Raw genomic sequence first — 19404 nt, forward strand, 5'->3', positions numbered from 1 at the left:
ATCCTAATGTATGTTTCCATTCTTGCGGGTAATAGTTCCTGAGACCCAGGGATGCCAGGGAGGACAGTGCAGTGACTTGGAGCCAATGCCCACCTGTCCACCTCACTTTTACTTCTTGGAAGAAGCATAAAGGCAGAAATGAGGGAGGTTCCCTCCAGCATGTGTGAAGACGAAGGCTCTAAGCTTCTTCCCTGGCTGCTGGCCACTCTGAAGTCCTGCAGAGAACCGCCGGGCCAGAGAAAACAGCCTTGACCCGAACGTGAAACCACGTGCTGTGGCTTAAGCCACAGCAGCTACGATGCTTCCTAGACTTTCAGCTGCCACCACCCGGCACCATTCAACTCCCGGCTGAAGGCATAAACTATAGCATCTTCTAAGAAAGCAACTGGGCAATACTTATTTAAAGTAAAAAATTCTGTCTATTGATTTAATTTGTACAAAATTATCTCCTAAGGACATCAAGCATGCACACAAACATCTGTACTCACAAAGGTGTTTGCTGTAAGTTCTGTTACAGTAACAACAACAATGGAAAGTATAACCACAGGAGATCGACAAAGTGTGCAGCACTTACAGGAAGCATCATACTATGAATATTAAAAATGCATACAAATAGTTTAAATGACTTATCATTAGTTTAAAGAAGAAGCTTATGATAAGGTAAGTTAAAAAAAAAAGACTGCACACTTGTATATCCCAGATGGGCTCAACTACGAAAAATAACATATACAGGGAGAGAAATAACACCAAAATAACAGTAACTGTGGCGATCTCCGAAAGGCTTTCTGATAATAATCTTAATTCTCTTCACTATACTTTTAACACTAACATTTTTTTTTCTGTGATGAGCATGTGTAACTTTTAAATTAAGAAACATTTATTATTTTAAAACCACAGCTTTTCAGACTCTTCCACAATAACAATTAAGCAAACCCAAGGACAAGTAAACTGGGAAAAAGGAACCAATATACACTGAATGAAGTATTTTTCTGCTCAAAAGAAGTGGAACAAAGATGCCAGAGCCTGGATGAAAATGTTTCTCCTGAAATAGATTTACTACTACAACAACAGCAGAAATCATCGATTAAGTCAAAACAGACCAGGAATAAAGGGAGAGGATCAAAACGAGAACTACAACAGACTGAGGAAATATCCTGTTGGAAGCTGTTTAAAAAAAAAACTAGACAGTAACAAAAATTAATTCATTGAAACAGAAGACAATCAAGCCAGATGGCCAGATATGGGGGAGGGGGGCGGATAAAGAAAGGAACAGAACGTTCACTGAAAAAAACATGTGCCGGGCTGGTCCAGGTGCTTTATTCTCACAATGGCACTTACTGGCACGTATTATTACCTCCAGTTTGCAGATTAAGAAACTGAGGCTGAACGGAGGAATTACATTGTGGGGCCATGATCGACCAAAGCTGGGGTGAGGCGGGAAAGCTGAGTGAGGCACCACGCTAAACTGCTCCCTCCAGAGGACCGAAGGGAGACCAGGCGGGTGGTGCGCTGGGCTTCCAGGAAAGCACAGGTAAGTCCTCTCTGACGAGAACATCCCTCATCTGGCCCACAGAATCCCCACCGACCAAGGCAATCATTTCCAACTTGAAGAGAACTTAAGCCTAATGTCCCAAGGCATCCAGCATGTACAAAGAATTTCTCTCCTACAGCTATGTACCACCCGTGGGAGAACTGAAAAAGCAACCAAACAATTCTTTTTCTGTAGGGCTTGATTATCAAACAAAGCCCACTTCAGAAAGGGTGGATTACGGCCAGTCATATATGAACCCCAACAAAAATCATCAGCAAACATACAAGGACCAGAAAACAAACATCACCCCCATACGAGGTGCGCGAAAGACAACAGAAACAGGTAATATATATATAACCCCCAATGGACTTCAGCTGTAAGTACCTTTAGATGAGGACTATGAAAGAACTAAACATAAATATGTAAAGAAATAAAAAAAAATGAACAAGCAATAGAAGTCTATAAAATTGACCTATGAGAGAGGCTTAAAAAGGACTCATCCTCCTACTAAAAACAACTATAAAAGCTGAAAAAAATACATAACTGTTTAAAGGCACAGGGAACCAGCTGACACGGACAGAACCTGAGAAGCCACAATCCTTGGGAGAAAGGAGGCACGAGGCGACCCCTGTGCACATGGGGCCATTTTCCCATCTTTAGAAGCAGAAAGCAACATGCCTACTGGGAGGAGGAGGAAAGACTGGAGTTTGAGGATGACAAAGTATCTGGGAATGAGGGGCGAAATCCCAGAGAGGAGAGAAGGGCAGAGAAGTGAGCCCGTCTGTCGGTCCCAATTAATTCCCCTCCGGTCACTGCTGCACAAGAGCAAGACAAGGCTGGTCTCTGCCAGAAGCAAAGGGCCCCGAGGAGGATGCAGGGCTGAAGACGTGATGGTGCAAATGCAAACGGAGATTTAACTTCGCTACCATTTTGCACTCAGAGCGTTCTTGTTTTTGTTAGTGTTCTGGTTAAAGAGTTGCATATCTTGAATAATTTGCTCTTAACCTAACTTTTTCTACAAGGCCTATTATTTTCAATGCATGGCATTTTCAGAAATGCACACATAATGTTATAGCAGGAAGGTCTGTACTTCAGGAAGACAGAAAATGATATTAAAGGAAGGTCTGCAATGTAAGAAATTGGTAAATCTATCAATAAATAAACACAGTCTCTATAAAGTTGTTGGGAAGGAAGAAATTTTCCTCTACGTTCCTACGTTCTTCTGACTGGTCTAAGAATTAAACTGGCGTGAGGTTAACAGGAGAAAATCAAATTTAACTTCGTACATACGGGAACCACACATACGTGAGAGGTTCAGACAGAAGGGTAAAATGAGGTATATACACCACCTTAAGCTAAGGAATGGGATAGGAGCCTGGGGCTTCCAAGGACAGGAGGGTCATTCATTGGACAATATAAAAAAGGGCAGGTTTTTGGTAATTAGACGCTTGCCCTGCCATACAGATGGGGCCACTTAGATAACATTTATCTCTGGTAATAACTCTTCCCTGGGAAAAGTCCCCAATTTAAATTCTTCTAGGTAGTTAAGGGAGGGGCAGTTGCTTCTCTTGAACCCACAGGGACTCGACTGCCCTTAGCTCAAAATAATCCTCATGCAAAAGTGACACATTCTGGGGAGGGTTCATCCTGAATGCCTACAAAGGCAGAACAATATCTGTTTTGTGGGGAGAAAAGGACTGAAACGCTGGATGCTACCAAGGAAGCTGGGGGAAATGTGATCGCAGCTGCTGTTCTAAGGTCTTACTTAATAAAATAACTATAGATTTTGTTATGCATGCATGATACAATTATAAGATAACCACTTTAAAAAAACAGAAAAATAATTCATAGTTTATAAACTAATATAGAGGGGAAAATGTGACACGAAAGCAAATAAACAACCAATTATTCAATACTAAAAAGCAAGGAAAGGAGGAAAAAACATAGGAAAAATGGAACAAATGTCACAAGTCCAAGTAAACTAATAATCACAATACATAAAAGCCGAAGGAACCTGGTTACTGACTGACACAGATCACCCAGATGGCATTTTTAAAAATACAGTTATACGTAGTTTCCAAGAGACAAGCCTAAAATCAAGGCCACATAAAGGCTGGAAGTCAAAAGACGGGAAAAGATACACTTGGCAAACGTTCATTAAAAAAACAAAATAAAACAAAACTCAGGTATATATTCACATCAGAAAAATACAATATACGAAAAAAATCATTATTAGAGTTAAAGTGGGTCAGCAGAAGATGACAAAAAGTTCAGCTCCAGTAAGACACAGCAATTTTAAATATACATAAAGTGGCTTAAAATATAGAAAGCAAACATATATTTTAACATAAGCTTTTTTTTTGAAAAAAGGAATAAATAAAAGAGAAAGCCTAACAAAAGAGATTCAGAAACACATAGTTCTATTTTAGAAACATACACAATAGTACTTGGTCATCTGTTAGCATGTTTCCTATACTGAACTGCATGTTTCAAACTATTCAAAATAACTGCATTAAATATAGAAACTTAAACACACACACACACACACACACACACACACACACACATACACACACACACACACAGCAAGAGCTGACAGATCTACAGAAAGAGATTTCAATGCACAATGTCTTAATTATCGATGGGTCCGTGTGGCAAAATATTAGTGAATATATAGAATATTTAGCAACACAACTAACACACTTGATTTAGCAGACAAATATAACAAGCCAAGTGTTCCCCAAATTAGAGGAAACATATTCCTCTTAAGCATACATAAAACATTTACAAAAAAAAAAACATTTACAAAAGTCGACCATATGCTAAGCCATAAAGTAGTCGTAAATCTCTCGTCTCAAAGAAGACCCTCATGCAGGTCATGTCCTCTAATTACAGTACAATTAAGTTGCAATTTAAGGCAATAATCAGAAACCAAAAGATTAATTAAGATTTAAATTTTACAATTGGAAATTGAAAAACAGATGTTAAATAGTTCATGGGTCAAAACATTTTATATCACAGGCAGTATAAATGTGTCTACATAGAAAACAGCAGAAAAATTATTTAGAATAAGAGAGTCTGTTTGGCAACTCTGGCTGGACACAAAACTGAAGGACAAAAATTGCTTGCATTTCTACATGCTAGGGGCAAAACATTTTAAAATACAATTTTTTTAAACAATACTTTTAAAAAAACAGAATAAGTAAAAAGACAAAAGAAGGAATTTGGGGCAGGGAAACTACTCTGTATGATACTATAATGACACAGGTCATTATACATTTGCCCAAACCTTTAAAAGGTACAGCACCAAGAGTGAGCCCTACTGTAAACCTTGGACTCTGGGTGAGAACAGTGGCTCATGGAGGCCCACTGACCGTAACAAATGGACCACTGGGTGGGGGAGGCCGACGGTGCAGGCGCAGGGAGTGTACAGCAAGTCTCTGTGCTTTCCATTTAATTTTACTTTGAAACTAAAACTGCTCTAAAAAAAAAAAAAGACAAAAATACAAATGTTTCAGGGTAACAGAAAAGAGATACAAATATAAAACTTAAGTAGTTAGGTAAAAATCCTATAATCTTACATTTGAATTACAAATGCCAAAAGAATACATGGTATATTCTTCTTTTTTAAAAAGAAAAAAAAAGTCCTAAAAAGCCTGAAAGCAGTAAAAATCTAGTAGCAATGACCACATTGGTAAATAATACCGTTTCTCACCAAAGGAACCACAGCCTCTCAGATCAGGCTCTACAGAAGCAGACCATGAGATGAGGGTCCACGTGCAAGTGACTGATTAAGGACGGACTCCCAGAAGGAACTGGAAGGGAGAAAGAAGGCAGACCAGGGCAGCGAAGGAGGCCCAAGCAGGGCGCACCTTCAGATAAAGTCCTGCAACAGCGTCAGCTGCTCCTTCGGGGGACCCTGGGGTCTGAACTAAGCCTCAAAGTTGTCAGACCTGAAGCCAGAGGGTCGGGCTTTCACCTCCCGCACTCCTTTGCCTGGTGAGGGCCACCTGGGGGCGTCAACCCTCAGGGACTTCCACCTTCCATCCCCCACGTGCTGGGGAGCACCTCTAGTGGTCAAGGGCAGCTCTCCAAAGAGGAGCTGAGGTGAGGCCACTGGAGGCAAAAGGACCCTGACGGAAGCGAAGGGAGATCTGGAAAAGCAGCAGGTGTCCAGGACACAGGTCTCCTTGGAGAAATGGCCGATTCTAGGTCTGGGCAGGAAAGGTACACAATGACCCTGGAATGTTTTGTCACAGATGAAAGCAGACAGCTGTCGAAGACAACAGGCTGTGAGAAGGTAAAAAGGCCAACTTTAAGGGGCTCCCACTATCCAGAGACAGGACAATTTGAGCATCAGAGCTAACAGTGAGTCCAAAGGACTGAAACACACCAAACACGTTAAAATCCGAAGATTCATGACAATAATTTTGTTAAAGCTCTCGATGACCGGATTTGGAGTTCCTAGTGTACCAACTCGCTCTTTTGAAAGCTCATATGTAAAGGGACGGAATTAAGCATGTATCTTGCTAATACAAATACAAACTGTATTTCAGGGTAACCAAAGAGTTGATGAGGGAAGTTCTTCTGTACAGAAAATGTCAGAATAACTAATGCAGAGAACATGATAGAATTATAAATTCACAACTGTGCAATGCCAAATAAAATCACAGATCTGGGCGGCCATCATCGGTGCCTACTAGATCATTAGGGGAAAGGCTGGTGGAGAACCTTCCAGTGGGTGGATCGGGCTCTACCCACCGATCCATCTTAACACTGCCCAAAGGAAAACACTAGACGGTATGTGGCTCCGGATGGAACGTGAGACGAAGCACACAGCCAGCCACCCATGAAGCTTCCCCAAAGAGTTTAACCTGATCACAGTCAAGATCTGCAGTCCACAAACAAGGGCGATTTTGCCTCCTAGGGATACCTGGCAATGCCTGGAGACTTTCTTTCTTTTTTTTTTGGCTGTCACAACTACAGGGTACTGCTGGCATCCAGAGGGGAAAGGTCAGGGATGCTGCTAAACATCTTAAAACGCACAAGACAGCCACCACCAACAAAATTTCAATAGTGCCAAGGTTCAGACGGCCTGTTTTAGGATCTAAATATCAGTTAGCAGGAGATACTGAGGACAGAGAAATGTGTTAAATGACACCACGATGCAATCAACCCAATCCAGAATGGTTTACAGTTTCTTCAACAAATAAATGGCAGGCAGAAAACAGTCACAGAGTAAAACAGACATAAACAGATGAAGCTAAGTCAAATGAGCAAACCTTGTTTGGATCCTGATTCAAACAGATCAATCGTAAAGTTATTTTTGAGATAACTGGTAAAACTTGAACTTGGGATAGCTATTAGATAACACTAAGAAATTATTATAAACTTTGCTAGGTGTAATAATGCTATTGTAGTTGTTAACTCCTTAATTGTTAGAGATGCTTACAGACACAGTTATACCTAAAGTGATTAAAAGGAAAAAAAAGTGAAACATGATTGGCAAAATGTGGATAATTGCTTTGAGGGTGAGTGGCAGCAAATAGGGGTTCATTATACTTGTGTCTCTATTTAACACTCTTTCGATTTTCCCTAATAAAAAGGTTTTTATGTAAGCAGCCATAGAGAGAAGAGAGAGCCACACAATGGAAGCATTTGGACTAATGATTAGCTTCTCTACAGAAACAACAGGAGGGAGAAGACAGTGGAATAGTCTCAAAACACAGAGAGGAAATAACTAACCAACTAGAATTCCATACAAATTGGAACTACTTTCACAAACAATGGCAAAAAGATTTTTCAGGCAAATTGAGAGAATTTACCACCATCAAACCTCAGTAAAAGAAATTAGAAAAGATGTTCTTCATGCAGAAGGGAAAAAAAGCCAAATGGATGATCTGAAATACAAGGGGTGATAAAATACAAGAAAAAAAAGTGGAATGAACAGGAAAAAAATTTTTAAACCAATAAAGAAACCTTTGCCATTTGGAAATTCAAAATTGTACTTACGAATGACTAATGGATCAAATTAGAAATCATAATGAAACCTGGAAAAGATTTAGAACTAAAAAATATGACATTTCATAACTTGCAACATAAAACTAAAATAATTCTTAGAGTCAAAGTTAAAGCCTTCAACACCCTAGCAAAGTAGAAAGCCTTGTGTCAGAGCTGAGTATTCAACTAATAAATGGGGAAAGAGATTACAATAAGAAAGCAGAAGAAAAGAAACAATAAATAAGAACATGAGGACTTCCCTGGTGTCACAGTGGTTAAGAATCTGCCTGCTAACGCAGGGGACACGGGTTCGATCCCTGGTCTGGGAAGACCCCATATGCCATGGAGCAACTAAGCCTGTGCGCCACAACTACTGAGCCTGTACTCTAGAGCCCTTGAGCCACAACTACTGTGCCTGCGTGCCACAACTACTGAAGCCCACCTGCCCTAGAGCCCGCACGCCACAACTACTGAACCCACGTGCTGCAACTACTGAGCCAGTGTGCTGCAACTACTGAAGCCCACGCACCCAGGGCCCGTGCTCCGCAACAAGAGAAGCCACTGCAATGGGAAGCCCACGCACTGCAACAAAGAGTAGCCCGCACTTGCCGCAACTAGAGAAAGCCCGTCTGCAGCATCGAAGACCCAACGCAGCCAAAGAAAAAAAGAACTAATGAAACAGAAAACGATATGATAGAGAAGCTCAAGAAGGCCAAAGTTGAGACTTTAGTAGCCTATTAAAATGGACAGAACTTTAGGGGGAAAAAAAGGGTTTATCAAGGGAAGGAAGAAGGGAGCGAGGGAGGAAGGGAAGGACGGAAAGAAGAAAAGAAGGAAGGAAGGAAATTAAAAATGTAATGTGGCCATAACTACAAATCCAGCAGAAACTAAAAAGATGAGAGGCTGGCTCCCATAGACAACAGCAGTCACCCACACTCAGGTTTCTCCCTACGTGCTCCATAACCCATGCGGTTGATAAGGAGAGGTGACAAAATCAACCACAGTCCATGCCCACAGCATCTGGGAGACAAGAAAACTGCACCCTTGAATTACCATGTAAGTGGGAAAACAAACCTCAGACCTGCAGAATCAGGCAGGGATTGTGTGCAGAAGGGAGAGTGAGGAGGGTCCTAGCAGTGCTGGAACACAGACAACATCAACTCATTCATCCACAGGAGAGAAGCTCCCAACCCCCCCGCCATCCCCCGCCAAGCAGGGAAACACTGAGAACAGGTTTGAGGCCTGCTAGGTCAGGGCGTTGCTTCTGGGGGCTTGAAAGCAGAGGCTTGGAAAGTACAAGGCACTGGAGATGGCAACTTGGGGAAGACAGTGAGAGACGCGACTTCAGCGGCTCAGTGATGTAGGGAAGGAAGAAACAAGTGTCTGAGGTCCAGGGTCCTCCAGAGATAGGATTTTATCACAGAATTAGAACTAGACAAACACTCCCCACTAGGGACCACTGAAAAAGAAACTGGGTTTCACTGTACTAAATAAGAGGGTGTTCTTGAACTAGAAACCAAGTAAGCTGCCCAAACCCCTCCCCTACTCTTCACAAAATCACATGTAATTTTTGGTCCAGGAGACTGTAACATACTTCCTCATTATCAGAAAAATGAACCCAACAACCATACAAAGCTTCTACATAAGAACACAGAAAGTAAGGATGAAAACCTTTCAGGTAATAAAAATTCTCCACAAAAAAACAACTGCAAAGGAGGAAAACTGTCACATAACTTTCCAACATGAATTAAATATAATTAAACAAACAGTTGTTGATAAGGAAAAAACACCACAAAATCAGATTCAAAATAAAAATGTAGGGACAACTAGGCGATGTGAGATGAGAGCTGACCAAACTTAGGAGAGAAATTGAAGAAAAAGACAAAAATATCTGAGAAATAAAGTTAAAGAGAAAAAATCATCTTGGAAATCACAAGACAACAGATAAGTCCAAGGGAAAGTAGATATGACTGAAATTATAGCAAGGGAAAAAGAATTTAGGAGTGAAATGAAGAATGAGTTTTCAGAAGGGTAACAGAGAAATCCATACAGAAGATAGGCAAAGGAGATTTAACATGTGTATAACTGGAATGTCTGAAAAACAAAAATTAAACAATGTAATAGAACTAACATTTAAAACTGTAATCCCAGAAATTTTTCCTGAAATGACATAACACCTATCAATTGATTTTTGACAAAAGAACCAAAGTAATTCCATGGAAAAAGACAGCGTGTTCAACAAACAGTAATGGAACAAATGGACATCAATGGTGGTGGGGGAGTGGATAATGAGAACCTCAACCCTTACCTCATGCCATATATAAAAATTAACTCAAGACTTCAGCTTCTGAAAAGATGGAATAGAGGTACTTTCTTCCATTCATCCTTCTAAGCACAACTAAAAACCCTGGACATCATACATAAGGCCAACCTAAGAAGATTCCGAAAGGTGGAGAAAAGAAGGCAGATTTGCTGGTATCTTGGAAACTGAGGAACAACACAACAACAGGTTTTGTTTCTGGGTTTTTTTTTTTTTTTATGCCTCATATATCCTTGGTGCTGGAGAAGCCAGCAACCCAGAATGCCAACAGGGAAGATTTTTAAAGGCCAGCTCTCCCTAGTGACAGGACCAGGAAAGGTAGAGCCTAACCAGATGGGAAATTTATAGCCAATAACCACTCTACTAACACCTCAGAAAAAAACCACAGCCCTACTTCCACTCATATGAGCAGAGGCCAAGTGGGGAGCCTAGACCTCCACCCTCACCAGTCTGTAATGAGGTACCCAAAGCCCCTGCTGAGGTGGTATCAGAGAGAGCCAAGTGAGTGCAGGAACTTTCATACCCACCCTGTGGTAATAACAAGACTCCCAACCCATACAATATCAGAAAAGATTACATGGGTAGCCTGGACTTCGATTCTTACCCAGAGGTAAGGAGGCATCCCCTTCCCTTTACCTGCTAGAGTGAATCTTAGTGGAAAGTCGGGACTTTTACCACCACCCAGAGGTAATGAGGTCAACCCTTACTGCGTCAATGCAGGCATGTAGGGAACAGTAACAAGGATTCCCCTCTCTCCCAGACAAGACGGTATCAGTGGAGGCCCAGCGGGGAGCTAGAATTCCCAGCTCAGCCCAGCAGGGACAAGGAACCCACTCCCACTGGGTGTCAATGGAGGGCAAGTGAGGAACCTGTATTTCACCCCGATTTGTCAATAATGAGGCAGCTCCCCAACCCTCCTCCTGTTGGTGTGTTGTCACAGCAGACCAGCAAAAACAGAAGACTTAAATAAGACTCAGAGGCTCATAACATAATATCAAAATGTTTAGGTTTCAATCAAAAATCACTTGTCATACCAAGAACCAGGAAAAACTCAATTTGAATGAGAAAAGACACCAAGATAATACAGATGTTAGAATTATCTGACAATGATTTTAAAGTGCCCATCATAAAAATGCTTCAACAGATGATTAAAAACACATTTGAAACAAATGAGAAAAAAATAGCAAAGAAAAAGAAGATATAAAGAACCAAACATAAATTTGAGAACTGAAAAATACAATAACTGAAATTAAAAACTTAATAGATGGGCTCAACAGCAGAATGGAGGGCACAGAGGAAAGAATTAGTGAACTGGAAGACAGAACAATAGAAATTACTCGATCTGAACAACAGAGAGAAAATAGACTGAAAAAAGTAAACAGAGCCTCAGGGACCTTCGGGACTATAACGAAAGATCTACCATTCATGTCAACAGAGTCCTGGAAAGAAAAGAGAAAGAGGGCAGAGCTGAAGACGCAGTCAAAGACATAATGGATGAAAATTTTCCAAAATTGGCAAAAAGACATAAACCTACAAATTCAAGAAGCTGAGTGAACCCCAAACAGGATAAACCTAAAGAAACTCATGCCAAAATACATCATAATCAAACTTCTGAAATATAAAGACAAAGAAAAAATCTTGAAAGCAGCGAGAGAGAAACAACATCTTACCTATAGGAAGAAAACAATTCGAATGACAGTGGATTTCTCATCAGAAACCATGGAGGTCAGAAGGATGAGGCACACGTTTTTTCAAGTGCTGAAAAAAAAAGAACTGTCAACCCAGAATTCTATACCCAGTGAAAATATCCTTCAGGAATGAAAGGAAAATCAAGACATTCTCAGATGAAGGAAAACTAAGAGAATTTGTCACCTTCAGACCTACCCTAAAAGAATGGCTAAGGAAGGTCCTCCAAACAGAAAGTTATGGAAGAAGAAATATTAGAATATCAGGAAGGAAGAAACAAAGAACAATAGAAAGAGTAAAAATACAACACACTTTCCTTCTCCTCTTGAGTTTTCTGAATTACATTTTACAGTTGAAGCAAAAATTATAACACACAATGATGTGCTTCTAAATATACGTAGAGGAAACGTTTAATTATTTTATACATGTGGAGGAAAAAGAGAGGTAAAGTTTCTATACTTTACTCCAACTGGTAAAATGACAACCCTAGTAGACTGAGACAAGTTATATATATGTAATACCTAGGGGAGCCATTAAAAAACCAATACAAAGAGATACACTCAAAAATACTATAGATAAATCAAAGTGGAATTCTAAAATATAAACAAGTAACCCACAGGAATGCAGGAAAAAGAAACCAGAAAAATAAAAAATAGAAAGAATAGGGGGACTTCCCTGGCAGTCCAGTGGTTAAGACTCCACGCTTCCAACGCAGGGGGCGTGGGTCTGATCCCTGGCTGGGGAACTAAGATCCCATATGCTGTGCGGTGCAGCCAAAAAATAAAAAATAGAAAAAACAGACAATAGGAAAAATAAAACAGAATATGTAAGCCATAATATATAATTACATTAAACATACATTGTCTAAATATGCAAAAAATCTGCAAAAAAAAAAAAGAACTGACAGAATGGATGAAAAACATGACCCAAAGATATGCTGTCTACAAGAAACTAGCTTAAAATATACCTATATAGCTAGTTTAAAAGTAAAAAGATATACATCTTATAGGCAAATATTAATTTAAAAAATTAAAAAAAACAAGGGTGGGTATATTTATATCAGATAAAGTAAACATCAAAGCAAAGAAATTTATCAGGTATAAGGGACACATTACACAATGATAAAAGGGTCAGTCTCTCGAGAAGACAGAATTCTAAATGTGTATGTTCTCAGCAGCAGAGCTGGAAAGCATGGAAAGCATGTAAAGCAAAGCCAGATGGAACTGAAAGGAACAGGTCTGGATGGGGGTTTAAGGAGCACATTTATGGTTGGATACTGGAACATCTCTCTCCCGACAATTGAAGATCTAGACAGAAAACCAGCATGCACACAGAACTCCACAGCGTCCAACAGGATCTAACCTATACTTACTGAATACTCCACCCAGCAACAGCAGTATACACGCTCCTTTCAAGCACACCCAGAACACACACCAAGAAATGCCATCTCCTGGGCTAGTAAACAAACCTTAACAAATTTAAAAGAACTGAAATCATACAGAGTGTGTTCACTGACCACAAAATAATCAAACTAGACACCAAACAGAAAGATGACAGGAAAATCTCCAAACACTTGGAAACTAAATAACACATTTCTAAATAACCCATGAGTCAAAGAGCAAGTCTCAAGGGAAATTTTTAAAACAAAACTGAATGAAAATGATAAGATAACATATCAAAATCTGTGGGACACAGCTAAAGCAGTACTAAGAAGAAAATTTATAGCACTAAATGTTTACCTTAGAAAAGAGGAAAAGACTTAATCTAAGCTCCCATCTCGGGAAACTAAAAAAGAGCAAAATAAACCCGAAGCAAACAGAGAGAAGCAAATAATAAAGAGCAGAAATCAAACGCAATTGGAAACAGAAAACAATAGAGAAAGTCAATGAAACAAGAATGCGTTTCTTTGAAAAGATCAACGAGAGTTAACAAATTTCTAAGACTGACAAAAAAGAGACAAGACACAAAGCACCAGTATCAAGAATGAGACAGGGGCAGTCACTACAGATCACGAAGACATCAAAAGATGATAAGGGAATACTACAAACAACTATACACACATAAATTTGACAAAGGAAACAGGCCAATTCCTTCAAAAGCACAAACTAATGCAACTCACCCAGTATGATTACATAACATAGCCCTATTAAGGCTAATTTTTAAATTCCAAAAAAGAAATGTTTCATTGGCAAATTCTGTCCAACATTTAAAGAATTAACACCAATTCTACACAGTCTCCTCCAAAAAACATAAAAAGAAACACTATCCAATTCATTTTATGAATTTAGTATTATTCTGATACCAAAACCAGACAAAGAGTACAAAAAAGAAAACCGTAGCGCAATATCCCTCATGAATACAGAGGCAAAACTCTCTAACAAAGTATTATCAAACAGAATTCAGGGCTTCCCTGCTGGCGCAGTGGTTGAGAGTCCGCCTGCCGATGCAGGGGACGCGGGTTCGTGCCCCGGTCCGGGAGGATCCCACATGCCGCGGAGCGGCTGGGCCCGTGAGCCATGGCCGCTGAGCCTGCGCGTCCAGAGCCTGTGCTCCGCGACGGGAGAGGCCACGACAGTGAGAGGCCCGCATACCGCAAAAAACAAACAAACAAACAACAACAACAAAAAACGACAAAAAAAAAACAGAATTCAGCAATATATAAAGATAATTATACACAATGACCAGCAGAGTTTGTCCCAGGGATGCAAGGCAGGTCAATATTTGAAAATCACTCAATGTGTAAACTACCATGTTACAGAAGAAAAACCACATAATCATATCAATTGAGGCAGAAAATCTGATAAAATTCAACACTCATTTAATATAAAAACTTAGAAAAAAAAAGTGACAGAGGGGAATTTCCTCAACTTGATAAAGAACATCTTAAAAAAAAAACCAAACAAACCCCAAAACAGCTAACATCATACTTAATGGTGAAAGACTGAGCGCTCCCTTCTCCCACAAGATGGGAACAAGGGAAGAACGTCAGTTCTCACCGCTGCTATCCGACACTGTACTGGAAGTCACGGCACCACAAGGGAAGAAGGGAAATAGAAGGCATACATATCAGAAAGTAAAAAATAAAACTGTTCACTTGCAGAGTACTTGATTCTCTATATACTAAATCCCAAGGAATCTACAAACACTGAGGGAAAATACAAACCAAAATTGCATAATTCCTTTAAAATCTGGTGAAAATGAAAACACCAAATATCAGAATCTCTAGGCTACAATTAAATTAGCAATCAGAGGAAAATTCAGAGCCTTAAATAATCGTATAATAAAGACTAAAATAAACTTAAGTCTCCAACTAAAGAAGCTAGAAAAGGAATGACAAAGTAAAACAAAAAAAGGCAGAAGGAGGTACATAAGGAAAATAAAATTGGGAAAAAAAAGATTTTTAAAGAAAACCATAGTAGAACTAACAAAGATGCTGGTTCTTTTTATAAAAATCCACAAATTGTATAAACTTCTAACTAATTTAATCAAGAACATAAGGGGGAAACACAAAATATACAGGATAAAAAATAAGAAGGGGGAAGAAAACAGTGAGCAAATTGTTTTAACAACTTAAGCCACTTCTTTGCATAGCTCTTATGTACATAAATTGGAAAACCTAGATCAAATGGATCATTACAGTTTACCAAACTGATCTTAGGAGATAAGAACGTTTAAACAGACCAATATCCATACAGAAACAGATAAATTATCAAAGAACTATCCTAACAACAACAACAAAAACCAAACCCAGATGATTTATTTCACAACGGAACTGTACCAAATCTTTAAAGATCAAGTAATCCTAATGCTACTTAAACTACCCCAGAAAAGGAAAAGAAGCAAACGTCCTAATTCTTTTTATGGATCAATAATAGGTACACCCTACAGAACATCTCCTCAGGTAAAATTTCTCAACAGAGCACCTCCTAGTTTTATAATAAATACTCAACAGAGCACCTCTTAGTTTTATAATAAATACTCAACAGAGCACCTCTTAGTTTTATAATACTCACACTTCAGGAGAATACATGTACCTCTCATTACAACGTTGTTGAGGCTTTCTTGACTGTTGTTTATGCAGGAAAAATGTATACATCCCCAAAACTCAAAACACTGAAAACTGTCAGGCAAGATTCCAAAGTCAGTTGGTTAGCTATCAGAATCATGTGTCGATGTTTTTGAAAAGTGCAAGTTTCACTGAAGGAGGTGTCCAAAGCAATTGCTTGTTAACAGCTATTTTAACTGCGGTGATCAGGAAACAATGTATTAAGTGTTTTCTGTGACTAACTGTGCTTTAGTTCTGTTTTAAGAAATTGGTTGGGGATTTTGAGTACAACTAATTATAATACATTATAATTTGTATAGTACATTACAATTTTTCCCATCTAAAATAATGGGAAATGGGACTCCCACTACAACATGTGATTTTCAGAAACGGATTAATGAAGTTAAGCAAGAGGTAACTATATAACATTAACATCTAAACCTTATGACACTTGAACATAATATAAGAAAGCTACAGAACACATCTCAATGCCCTAAAATACATCGCAATCCAAAAATCCTCCATGAAGCACCAATATTATCAAACAGAATCCAGCATCACATTCAAAAATAAATATGATAACCTAGTGGGGTTTATTCTAAGATTGCAAAGACAGTTCAAGATCTGAAAACTTATTAGTATAAATCCCCATATTTCAGGGGAAAATATACGATCTCTATGGATGCCGAAAAGACCTGCAACAAAATTCAGCATCTATTCCAGATAAAAAAATACTTACTGAAAAAGAAATTAATGAACACTATAACATGATCTTATACACACACAGACACACAGACGTAGACACACACAGACACACACCTCTCAAGCCCAAAACCAGAATCTTACTTAGTGTAGGCAGAAGCAAGGTAAGGGTACCTAGTAACTCCAATGTTAGTATATTAGCTGGTGAAATCAGGCAAAAGAAAGAAAGAAAGGAAGAAAGGACGAAAGAAGGAAGGAAGGAGGGAGGGAAGGAAGGAAGGAGAGAGAGAGGAAGGAAGGAAGGAAGGAAGACCTAATATTTGGAAAGGAATAGTTACAACTGTATTTGCAAAATTTTGCATAATGTACTTGGGAAAAAACAAAGAGAATCAATGCTAAAACTAAAGAACATCTGAAGATACAGAAAAGTCGTAGGATACAAAATTAACATATAAAAGTCAATAGCCTAGATTTCTGCTCCTAGCAGAAGTCATACCAGGGACCAAATTAACCCTCCCACCAGTAACAATCAAAAACACCAGACATTAAGAAAATGAAAAGACAAGCCACCAACTGGGAGAAAATATTTGCAAATCACATATCTGATAAAAGTCTTTATCAAAATTATACAAAGGACTCTAAAAATTCAACAATTAGAAAACAACAACCCAATTTAAAAGTGGGCAAAATGTCTGTTTTCAGACCGCAATGAACTAAACTAAGTAACAGAAAGATAAATCTCAAAATATGTAAGGCTCAAACCACACACTTCTAGATAACACACGGGTCAAAGAAGAAACTTCAAGAGAAATTTTTAAATATTTTTAACTAAATGAAAATGAAAACACAACTTATCCAAGTTTGTTGGATGCAGCAAAAGCAACACTTAGAAGGAAATTTATAGCATTGAATGCATAAATTAGAAAAGAAGACAGACCCAAAATCAATACTCTAAGCTTCCACCTTAGGAAGAGAAAAAAGAGCAACTTAAATCCAAAGTAAGCAGAAGAAAAGAAATCGTGAGAATTAAAGCAGAAATCAATGAAACTGAAAAAGCAAATCAACAGAGAAGATCAATGAAACCAAAAGTTGGTTCCTTGAAAAGATTAGTAAAATTGATAAGCCTCTAGGCCAGGCTAACTAAGATAAATGAGGGGAAACACAGATTCCTAATATCAGAAATAAAAAAGGAGACATCACTACTGATCCCATGGACATTAAAAGGATAATAAATTAATACTATGAACAACTCTACGCCCACAAATGTGATAAACTACCTGAAATGGACCAATTCCTTGGAAGCACGCAATCTGCTGATATTCAAGAAGAAACAGATAATCTAAATAGGTTTATATCTATTCCTTCTAAATAGGTTTATACCTATTAAAGAGATTGAATCAATAATCGACTACCTTCTAAAACAGAAAACACCAGGCCCAGATGGGTTCACTGGTGAATGCTACCATATATTTAAGAAAGAAATCATACCCATTCTCTACAATCTCTTTCAGAAGATAGAAGCAAAGGGAATACTTTTACCTTTTACCAAATTCCCTTTTACCAAAGGGAATACCATTACCCTGATACTAAAACCAAACAAGCCATCACAAGAAAACTACAGACCAATATCTCCCATGAATATAGATATAAAAATTCTCAACGAAACATTAGCAAATCGAACCCAAAAAAGTATAAAAGAATTATATACCACAACCAAGTGGGATTAATCCCAGACATGTGAGGCTGGTGCAACATTCAAAAATCAATTAACACAGGGCTTCCCTGGTGGTGCAGTGGTTAATAATCTGTCTGCCAATGCAGGGGACACAGGTTCTATCCCTAATCCAGGAAGATCCCACATGCCGCGGAGCAACGAAGCCCGTGCACCACAACTACTGAGCCCGTGCTCTAGAGCCCGTGCACCATGACTACGGAGCCCACATGCCACAACTACTGAAGCCCATGCCCCTAGAGCCCGTGCTGTGCAACAAGAGAAGCCACCACAATAGGAAGCCCGTGCACCGCAACAAAGAGTAGCCCCCCGCTCGCTGCAACTAGAGAAAGCCCGTGCGCAGCACTGAAGACCCAACACAGACAAATAAATAAATAAATAAAATTATTTTTAAAAATCAATTAATGTAATCCATAATAACATCAACAAACTAAAAAAAGAAAAATCATATGATCATATGACCAGGTGCAGAAAAAGCATTTGACAAATCCAACACCCATTCACCATAAAAACTCTCAGTAAATTGGAATAGAGGGAATATTTCCTCAACTCTATAAAGAATATGTACCAAAAAAACCTACAGCTAACATCGTACTTAATGGTGAGAAACTCAAAGCTTTCCTACTAAGATCACGTACAAGGAAAAGATGCGCCTCTCACCACTCCTTTTCAATACCATAGTGGAAGTCCTTGCTAATGCAATAAGGCAAACAACAACAACAAAAAAACTATACAGATTGGGAAGTAAGACTAAAAAATTGTATTTGTTTGCAGATGACTTGATCACCTATAGAGAATATCTGATAGAATCAACAAAAGAACTCCCGGAACTAATAACTGATTTTATCAAGGTTGGGTTAACACACAAAAAGTCAACTGTTTTCCTATATACTAACAATGAACAAGTGAAATTTAAAATTAAAACACAACACTATTTACATTAGCACCCCACCAAAATGAAATACTTAAGCATAAATCTAACAAAATATGTACAAGATCCCTATGAGGAAAACTACAAACTCTGATGCATGAAATAAAGGAACTAAATAAATGGAGAGATGTTCCATGTTCACGGATGGGAGGACTCAACATTGTCAGTTCTTCCCAACTTGATCTATAGATTCAATGCAGTCTCAATCAAAATCCCAGCAATTTATTTTATGGATATCAGCAAAATGATTCTAAAGTTTACATGGAGATGTAAAAGACTCAGAATAGCCAAAACTTCAATATTAAAGAAGACCGAAGTTAGAGGATTGGCACCACCCAACTTCAAGACTGACTATATAGCTACGGTAATCAAGACAGTGTGGTACTGGGGAAAGAATGAACAAATAGGTCAACAGAACAGAACAGAGAGTCCAGAAACGGGCCCCCACAAATAACAG

The 19404-nt window shown here is 38.8% G+C and overlaps 1 protein-coding gene across 1 annotated transcript in view; it reads right to left on the reverse strand.

Moving 5' to 3' along the window:
* The window catches only part of CACNA1B (calcium voltage-gated channel subunit alpha1 B), a gene marked incomplete at both ends in the record, with an annotated part of 159300 nt that overhangs the window by 30085 nt on the left and 109811 nt on the right, over positions 1 to 19404 (reverse strand). The window lies entirely within an intron of this gene.

This window comes from Grampus griseus, assembly GCF_964374135.1.
Source record: "Grampus griseus genome assembly, chromosome: 6".
NCBI lineage: Eukaryota > Metazoa > Chordata > Mammalia > Artiodactyla > Delphinidae > Grampus > Grampus griseus.